The 8,879-nt window shown below is 50.3% G+C and overlaps 1 long non-coding RNA gene, 7 other non-coding genes and 3 pseudogenes across 8 annotated transcripts in view; all 11 read left to right on the top strand.

The window, feature by feature from the left end:
• Positions 1-8,879, top strand: part of LOC138242516 (zinc finger protein 271-like) — a 681,240-nt pseudogene that overhangs the window by 509,968 nt on the left and 162,393 nt on the right.
• LOC138242858 (uncharacterized) overlaps positions 1-8,879 on the top strand; it is a 96,380-nt gene that overhangs the window by 64,149 nt on the left and 23,352 nt on the right. The gene's annotated exons all lie outside the window — the stretch shown is intronic.
• Positions 479-597, top strand: LOC138216338 (5S ribosomal RNA). Its single transcript, XR_011180049.1, has one exon. It is a non-coding gene; the product is annotated as a 5S ribosomal RNA (ribosomal RNA).
• LOC138245166 (5S ribosomal RNA) lies at positions 1,135-1,253 on the top strand. Its single transcript, XR_011193780.1, has one exon. It is a non-coding gene; the product is annotated as a 5S ribosomal RNA (ribosomal RNA).
• On the top strand, positions 1,791-1,909 carry LOC138245167 (5S ribosomal RNA). The gene has a single exon (XR_011193781.1). It is a non-coding gene; the product is annotated as a 5S ribosomal RNA (ribosomal RNA).
• On the top strand, positions 3,902-4,020 carry LOC138218350 (5S ribosomal RNA; annotated as a pseudogene).
• LOC138245169 (5S ribosomal RNA) lies at positions 4,558-4,676 on the top strand. The gene has a single exon (XR_011193783.1). It is a non-coding gene; the product is annotated as a 5S ribosomal RNA (ribosomal RNA).
• LOC138218352 (5S ribosomal RNA) lies at positions 6,669-6,787 on the top strand (annotated as a pseudogene).
• LOC138216770 (5S ribosomal RNA) lies at positions 7,326-7,444 on the top strand. Its single transcript, XR_011180482.1, has one exon. It is a non-coding gene; the product is annotated as a 5S ribosomal RNA (ribosomal RNA).
• Positions 7,982-8,100, top strand: LOC138217114 (5S ribosomal RNA). The gene has a single exon (XR_011180827.1). It is a non-coding gene; the product is annotated as a 5S ribosomal RNA (ribosomal RNA).
• Positions 8,638-8,756, top strand: LOC138217112 (5S ribosomal RNA). The gene has a single exon (XR_011180825.1). It is a non-coding gene; the product is annotated as a 5S ribosomal RNA (ribosomal RNA).

Raw genomic sequence — 8,879 nt, forward strand, 5'->3', positions numbered from 1 at the left:
AGTGCGGCTTGTCCGTCTGTTTATTTGTCAGCTTTGGCGAGACACGGGTGCTTGTGTATTAGCGTGAGCGTTTTTTATTCTGATCAGGAACAGTTTAACAAGTCCGCAAAGGATCGAGGAAAGGTTTATCGCCAGCTGAAAAGAGACACAGCGCTTCGGCTGTGGAGACTTGTTCGGCTGGCGTTCGGAGAGTCGCGTTTTTCAGAATTGTATTGAGATCGTTTTCCACAGAGCTCAGATGTCAAAGCACAGCAGCAGCTCTCCACAGCGATCCTCTATAGCGCCCTTTCTCCCGCAGCTCCGTCCTCATTGGAAGGAAGCAAGAGTGAAAGGCTGAAGTGAAATAGAGCGGGGACGAAGGCAGTGAAGAGAGAGAACGTGGGAAGAAGAGAAAAACGCAAGGGAAAAAAAGCAGCGTCGTAAAAGAGGTGACGTAGCTGTCCTCTCAATAAGAAGGGTGCCAGCGAGCCTTGCTCTCGCTTACGGCCGCACCCCCTTGAGCACGCCTGATCTCGTCTGATCTCGGAAGCTAAACAGGGATGGGCCTGGTTAGTACTTGGATGGGAGACCGCCTGGGAATACCAGGTGCTGTAAGCTTTTAAGCGCAGGAGGCGCCCTATCCCCGCTCGCTCGCTCATTCCCCTGTTCACACGTGCAGTGCGGCTTGTCCGTCTGTTTATTTGTCAGCTTTGGCGAGACACGGGTGCTTGTGTATTAGCGTGAGCGTTTTTTATTCTGATCAGGAACAGTTTTACAAGTCCGCAAAGGATCGAGGAAAGGTTTATCGCCAGCTGAAAAGAGACACAGCGCTTCGGCTGTGGAGACTTGTTCGGCTGGCGTTCGGAGAGTCGCGTTTTTCAGAATTGTATTGAGATCGTTTTCCACAGAGCTCAGATGTCAAAGCACAGCAGCAGCTCTCCACAGCGATCCTCTATAGCGCCCTTTCTCCCGCAGCTCCGTCCTCATTGGAAGGAAGCAAGAGTGAAAGGCTGAAGTGAAATAGAGCGGGGACGAAGGCAGTGAAGAGAGAGAACGTGGGAAGAAGAGAAAAACGCAAGGGAAAAAAAGCAGCGTCGTAAAAGAGGTGACGGAGCTGTCCTCTCAATAAGAAGGGTGCCAGCGAGCCTTGCTCTCGCTTATGGCCACACCCCCTTGAGCACGCCTGATCTCGTCTGATCTCGGAAGCTAAACAGGGATGGGCCTGGTTAGTACTTGGATGGGAGACCGCCTGGGAATACCAGGTGCTGTAAGCTTTTAAGCGCAGGAGGCGCCCTATCCCCGCTCGCTCGCTCATTCCCCTGTTCACACGTGCAGTGCGGCTTGTCCGTCTGTTTATTTGTCAGCTTTGGCGAGACACGGGTGCTTGTGTATTAGCGTGAGCGTTTTTTATTCTGATCAGGAACAGTTTTACAAGTCCGCAAAGGATCGAGGAAAGGTTTATCGCCAGCTGAAAAGAGACACAGCGCTTCGGCTGTGGAGACTTGTTCGGCTGGCGTTCGGAGAGTCGCGTTTTTCAGAATTGTATTGAGATCGTTTTCCACAGAGCTCAGATGTCAAAGCACAGCAGCAGCTCTCTACAGCGATCCTCTATAGCGCCCTTTCTCCCGCAGCTCCGTCCTCATTGGAAGGAAGCAAGAGTGAAAGGCTGAAGTGAAATAGAGCGGGGACGAAGGCAATGAAGAGAGAGAACGTGGGAAGAAGAGAAAAACGCAAGGGAAAAAAAGCAGCGTCGTAAAAGAGGTGACGGAGCTGTCCTCTCAATAAGAAGGGTGCCAGCGAGCCTTGCTCTTGCTTATGGCCACACCCCCTTGAGCACGCCTGATCTCGTCTGATCTCGGAAGCTAAACAGGGATGGGCCTGGTTAGTACTTGGATGGGAGACCGCCTGGGAATACCAGGTGCTGTAAGCTTTTAAGCGCAGGAGGCTCCCTATCCCCGCTCGCTCGCTCATTCCCCTGTTCACACGTGCAGTGCGGCTTGTCCGTCTGTTTATTTGTCAGCTTTGGCGAGACACGGGTGCTCGTGTATTAGTGTAGATTAAGCCGGTTCAGGGACGCCAAATATGTAATCATAGTGGCTCTCTGAAGGCACCAGTTCTGTAGGGTTTGGGCATTTACTGAGACAATTATTAATTGTAGCAGTAAATCACAAAGTTGATTCTTTTGATGGCTTTAGAATCCAACCATGCGACATAACTCAAACAACACACACACACAGGTACTAATACACGAGGATACATTTATTAATACATAGAATATGCATGTAAACCTAACAGATCTTATCGAGAGGGTTATCAGAATACAAAAGGTATATATTCAATCAGTTACAAAGTGTTACACATATCAAGAGGACATACGTTCAGTATATCATTCATTTAGACCGTTTCGTAAAGTGAACGTGGTTACAACTTCTACATTAGATACTCAAAACAAGTACATAACTCTTAGGAATTAAATTGATATCAACTGGTTGGGATAACAATTGAATTCTCGAGCTGTAATGCATTGAAGTTGAATACTCATCCAATCTTTGGGGATTCAGATCTCCTGCGGGCACAAAGAAACAGTTGCAGGCTGTTGCTGTCCAATCCGCGCTCTCTGGCTCCGTGCCAGGCTGTGCTGTGCGGCTTGCGACGGTGCGCTGCTGATGCTCACTGTCCAGCTAGTTGGCAAAGTTTGTGTACAGGAGAAAAGATGACTGTGGGTCCCAGCAAGTCAGGAAGAGGACCGGTTCGTTCCTGATGAAGAGCTAGTTCTGAATAGTGATTCAGCTGTCCACAGTTCCGACCTGTTCACGAGGCCTGCTGCTGGTTACTCTCTGGCAACCTCCACTCTAGACTCTTAGAACAAAGGAAAGTTCTGGCACTCGGACACACTGGCCGTTCCGTGGTTGTCCGGGCTGAGTCTCAGGATGGTCAGGAGGCGCGCTGTGAGAATGTCCTGCCCTTGGGAGCCTTCTGCTCCTGGGCCGTCCTGCCCTGGAATTCTCCTTTGAATTCCCTTTAGAACAGTCCACAGAATCCTCTCCAGAATCTTACTGAATCTTGTTGAATCTCCCTTCTGAAACTCACAGGCTCTCTGTGTTGCCTGTTTTACCTGGAGGAACTTCAGCTCATTGATTGGCTGAAAGTTCATGGGCATCAGAGTCCCACGTGGGTTACTCGGCCCTACCAGTCCCTGATTGGTTGATCAAGGTGAGATATGAGTCACTTAGTCCTGACACTTAGTAATGCAGTCCAGATGTCCAACTGGCACTCCCTAGACAGATAGGCGCCAATGGGTGACCATTGATCATGATAGCCAGGCTTAGCTAAGTGCATCCCCCTTTGGGAGCTGGTTTCTTATCACAAGAAAACATCTTAAATCAGCTTGCATGAATTCTTTCTCTGTGGCTGCACCACAGAGATGGAGGGTGAGATGGGGCCTCTTTTGGGAAGGCTCAGAACACTTAATTCTTTCTTATTATGAAGCCTCGCCGCTACATTAGCGTGAGCGTTTTTTATTCTGATCATGAACAGTTTAACAAGTCCGCAAAGGATCGAGGAAAGGTTTACCGCCAGCTGAAAAGAGACACAGCGCTTCGGCTGTGGAGACTTGTTCGGCTGGCGTTCGGAGAGTCGCGTTTTTCAGAATTGTATTGAGATCGTTTTCCACAGAGCTCAGATGTCAAAGCACAGCAGCAGCTCTCCACAGGGATCCTCTATAGCGCCCTTTCTCCCGCAGCTCCGTCCTCATTGGAAGGAAGCAAGAGTGAAAGGCTGAAGTGAAATAGAGCGGGGACGAAGGCAGTGAAGAGAGAGAACGTGGGAAGAAGAGAAAAACGCAAGGGAAAAAAAGCAGCGTCGTAAAAGAGGTGACGGAGCTGTCCTCTCAATAAGAAGGGTGCCAGCGAGCCTTGCTCTCGCTTACGGCCGCACCCCCTTGAGCACGCCTGATCTCGTCTGATCTTGGAAGCTAAACAGGGATGGGTCTGGTTAGTACTTGGATGGGAGACCGCCTGGGAATACCAGGTGCTGTAAGCTTTTAAGCGCAGGAGGCGCCCTATCCCCGCTCGCTCGCTCATTCCCCTGTTCACACGTGCAGTGCGGCTTGTCCGTCTGTTTATTTATCAGCTTTGGCGAGACACGGGTGCTTGTGTATTAGCGTGAGCGTTTTTTATTCTGATCAGGAACAGTTTTACAAGTCCGCAAAGGATCGAGGAAAGGTTTATCGCCAGCTGAAAAGAGACACAGCGCTTCGGCTGTGGAGACTTGTTCGGCTGGCGTTCGGAGAGTCGCGTTTTTCAGAATTGTATTGAGATCGTTTTCCACAGAGCTCAGATGTCAAAGCACAGCAGCAGCTCTCTACAGCGATCCTCTATAGCGCCCTTTCTCCCGCAGCTCCGTCCTCATTGGAAGGAAGCAAGAGTGAAAGGCTGAAGTGAAATAGAGCGGGGACGAAGGCAATGAAGAGAGAGAACGTGGGAAGAAGAGAAAAACGCAAGGGAAAAAAAGCAGCGTCGTAAAAGAGGTGACGGAGCTGTCCTCTCAATAAGAAGGGTGCCAGCGAGCCTTGCTCTTGCTTATGGCCACACCCCCTTGAGCACGCCTGATCTCGTCTGATCTCGGAAGCTAAACAGGGATGGGCCTGGTTAGTACTTGGATGGGAGACCGCCTGGGAATACCAGGTGCTGTAAGCTTTTAAGCGCAGGAGGCTCCCTATCCCCGCTCGCTCGCTCATTCCCCTGTTCACACGTGCAGTGCGGCTTGTCCGTCTGTTTATTTGTCAGCTTTGGCGAGACACGGGTGCTCGTGTATTAGTGTAGATTAAGCCGGTTCAGGGACGCCAAATATGTAATCATAGTGGCTCTCTGAAGGCACCAGTTCTGTAGGGTTTGGGCATTTACTGAGACAATTATTAATTGTAGCAGTAAATCACAAAGTTGATTCTTTTGATGGCTTTAGAATCCAACCATGCGACATAACTCAAACAACGCACACACACAGGTACTAATACACGAGGATACATTTATTAATACATAGAATATGCATGTAAACCTAACAGATCTTATCGAGAGGGTTATCAGAATACAAAAGGTATATATTCAATCAGTTACAAAGTGTTACACATATCAAGAGGACATACGTTCAGTATATCATTCATTTAGACCGTTTCGTAAAGTGAACTTGGTTACAACTTCTACATTAGATACTCAAAACAGGTACATAACTCTTAGGAATTAAATTGATATCAACTGGTTGGGATAACAATTGAATTCTCGAGCTGTAATGCATTGAAGTTGAATACTCATCCAATCTTTGGGGATTCAGATCTCCTGCGGGCACAAAGAAACAGTTGCAGGCTGTTGCTGTCCAATCCGCGCTCTCTGGCTCCGTGCCAGGCTGTGCTGTGCGGCTTGCGACGGTGCGCTGCTGATGCTCACTGTCCAGCTAGTTGGCAAAGTTTGTGCACAGGAGAAAAGATGACTGTGGGTCCCAGCAAGTCAGGAAGAGGACCGGTTCGTTCCTGATGAAGAGCTAGTTCTGAATAGTGATTCAGCTGTCCACAGTTCCGACCTGTTCACGAGGCCTGCTGCTGGTTACTCTCTGGCAACCTCCACTCTAGACTCTTAGAACAAAGGAAAGTTCTGGCACTCGGACACACTGGCCGTTCCGTGGTTGTCCGGGCTGAGTCTCAGGATGGTCAGGAGGCGCGCTGTGAGAATGTCCTGCCCTTGGGAGCCTTCTGCTCCTGGGCCGTCCTGCCCTGGAATTCTCCTTTGAATTCCCTTTAGAACAGTCCACAGAATCCTCTCCAGAATCTTACTGAATCTTGTTGAATCTCCCTTCTGAAACTCACAGGCTCTCTGTGTTGCCTGTTTTACCTGGAGGAACTTCAGCTCATTGATTGGCTGAAAGTTCATGGGCATCAGAGTCCCACGTGGGTTACTCGGCCCTACCAGTCCCTGATTGGTTGATCAAGGTGAGATATGAGTCACTTAGTCCTGACACTTAGTAATGCAGTCCAGATGTCCAACTGGCACTCCCTAGACAGATAGGCGCCAATGGGTGACCATTGATCATGATAGCCAGGCTTAGCTAAGTGCATCCCCCTTTGGGAGCTGGTTTCTTATCACAAGAAAACATCTTAAATCAGCTTGCATGAATTCTTTCTCTGTGGCTGCACCACAGAGATGGAGGGTGAGATGGGGCCTCTTTTGGGAAGGCTCAGAACACTTAATTCTTTCTTATTATGAAGCCTCGCCGCTACATTAGCGTGAGCGTTTTTTATTCTGATCATGAACAGTTTAACAAGTCCGCAAAGGATCGAGGAAAGGTTTATCGCCAGCTGAAAAGAGACACAGCGCTTCGGCTGTGGAGACTTGTTCGGCTGGCGTTCGGAGAGTCGCGTTTTTCAGAATTGTATTGAGATCGTTTTCCACAGAGCTCAGATGTCAAAGCACAGCAGCAGATCTCCACAGGGATCCTCTATAGCGCCCTTTCTCCCGCAGCTCCGTCCTCATTGGAAGGAAGCAAGAGTGAAAGGCTGAAGTGAAATAGAGCGGGGACGAAGGCAGTGAAGAGAGAGAACGTGGGAAGAAGAGAAAAACGCAAGGGAAAAAAAGCAGCGTCGTAAAAGAGGTGACGGAGCTGTCCTCTCAATAAGAAGGGTGCCAGCGAGCCTTGCTCTCGCTTACGGCCGCACCCCCTTGAGCACGCCTGATCTCGTCTGATCTTGGAAGCTAAACAGGGATGGGTCTGGTTAGTACTTGGATGGGAGACCGCCTGGGAATACCAGGTGCTGTAAGCTTTTAAGCGCAGGAGGCGCCCTATCCCCGCTCGCTCGCTCATTCCCCTGTTCACACGTGCAGTGCGGCTTGTCCGTCTGTTTATTTATCAGCTTTGGCGAGACACGGGTGCTTGTGTATTAGCGTGAGCGTTTTTTATTCTGATCAGGAACAGTTTTTACAAGTCCGCAAAGGATCGAGGAAAGGTTTATCGCCAGCTGAAAAGAGACACAGCGCTTCGGCTGTGGAGACTTGTTCGGCTGGCGTTCGGAGAGTCGCGTTTTTCAGAATTGTATTGAGATCGTTTTCCACAGAGCTCAGATGTCAAAGCACAGCAGCAGCTCTCCACAGCGATCCTCTATAGCGCCCTTTCTCCCGCAGCTCCGTCCTCATTGGAAGGAAGCAAGAGTGAAAGGCTGAAGTGAAATAGAGCGGGGACGACGGCCATGAAGAGAGAGAACGTGGGAAGAAGAGAAAAATGCAAGGGAAAAAAAGCAGCGTCGTAAAAGAGGTGACGGAGCAGTCCTCTCAATAAGAAGGGTGCCAGCGAGCCTTGCTCTCGCTTACGGCCGCACCCCCTTGAGCACGCCTGATCTCGTCTGATCTCGGAAGCTAAACAGGGATGGGCCTGATTAGTACTTGGATGGGAGACCGCCTGGGAATACCAGGTGCTGTAAGCTTTTAAGCGCAGGAGGCGCCCTATCCCCGCTCGCTCGCTCATTCCCCTGTTCACACGTGCAGTGCGGCTTGTCCGTCTGTTTATTTGTCAGCTTTGGCGAGACACGGGTGCTTGTGTATTAGCGTGAGCGTTTTTTATTCTGATCAGGAACAGTTTTACAAGTCCGCAAAGGATCGAGGAAAGGTTTATCGCCAGCTGAAAAGAGACACAGCGCTTCGGCTGTGGAGACTTGTTCGGCTGGCGTTCGGAGAGTCGCGTTTTTCAGAATTGTATTGAGATCGTTTTCCACAGAGCTCAGATGTCAAAGCACAGCAGCAGCTCTCCACAGCGATCCTCTATAGCGCCCTTTCTCCCGCAGCTCCGTCCTCATTGGAAGGAAGCAAGAGTGAAAGGCTGAAGTGAAATAGAGCGGGGACGAAGGCAGTGAAGAGAGAGAACGTAGGAAGAAGAGAAAAACGCAAGGGAAAAAAAGCAGCGTCGTAAAAGAGGTGACGGAGCTGTCCTCTCAATAAGAAGGGTGCCAGCGAGCCTTGCTCTCGCTTACGGCCACACCCCCTTGAGCACGCCTGATCTCGTCTGACCTTGGAAGCTAAACAGGGATGGGCCTGGTTAGTACTTGGATGGGAGACCGCCTGGGAATACCAGGTGCTGTAAGCTTTTAAGCGCAGGAGGCGCCCTATCCCCGCTCGCTCGCTCATTCCCCTGTTCACATGTGCAGTGCGGCTTGTCCGTCTGTTTATTTGTCAGCGTTGGCGAGACAAGGGTGCTTGTGTATTAGCGTGAGCGTTTTTTATTCTGATCAGGAACAGTTTTACAAGTCCGCAAAGGATCGAGGAAAGGTTTATCGCCAGCTGAAAAGAGACACAGCGCTTCGGCTGTGGAGACTTGTTCGGCTGGCGTTCGGAGAGTCGCGTTTTTCAGAATTGTATTGAGATCGTTTTCCACAGAGCTCAGATGTCAAAGCACAGCAGCAGCTCTCCACAGCATTCCTCTATAGCGCCCTTTCTCCCGCAGCTCCGTCCTCATTGGAAGGAAGCAAGAGTGAAAGGCTGAAGTGAAAAAGAGCAGGGACGAAGGCAGTGAAGAGAGAGAACGTGGGAAGAAGAGAAAAACGCAAGGGAAAAAAAGCAGCGTCGTAAAAGAGGTGACGGAGCTGTCCTCTCAATAAGAAGGGTGCCAGCGAGCCTTGCTCTCGCTTACGGCCGCACCCCCTTGAGCACGCCTGATCTCGTCTGATCTCGGAAGCTAAACAGGGATGGGCCTGGTTAGTACTTGGATGGGAGACCGCCTGGGAATATCAGGTGCTGTAAGCTTTTAAGCGCAGGAGGCGCCCTATCCCCGCTCGCTCGCTCATTCCCCTGTTCACACGTGCAGTGCGGCTTGTCCGTCTGTTTATTTGTCAGCTTTGGCGAGACACGGGTGCTTGTGTATTAGCG

This window comes from Lepisosteus oculatus, chromosome 14, assembly GCF_040954835.1.
Source record: "Lepisosteus oculatus isolate fLepOcu1 chromosome 14, fLepOcu1.hap2, whole genome shotgun sequence".
Classification (NCBI taxonomy): domain Eukaryota; kingdom Metazoa; phylum Chordata; class Actinopteri; order Semionotiformes; family Lepisosteidae; genus Lepisosteus; species Lepisosteus oculatus.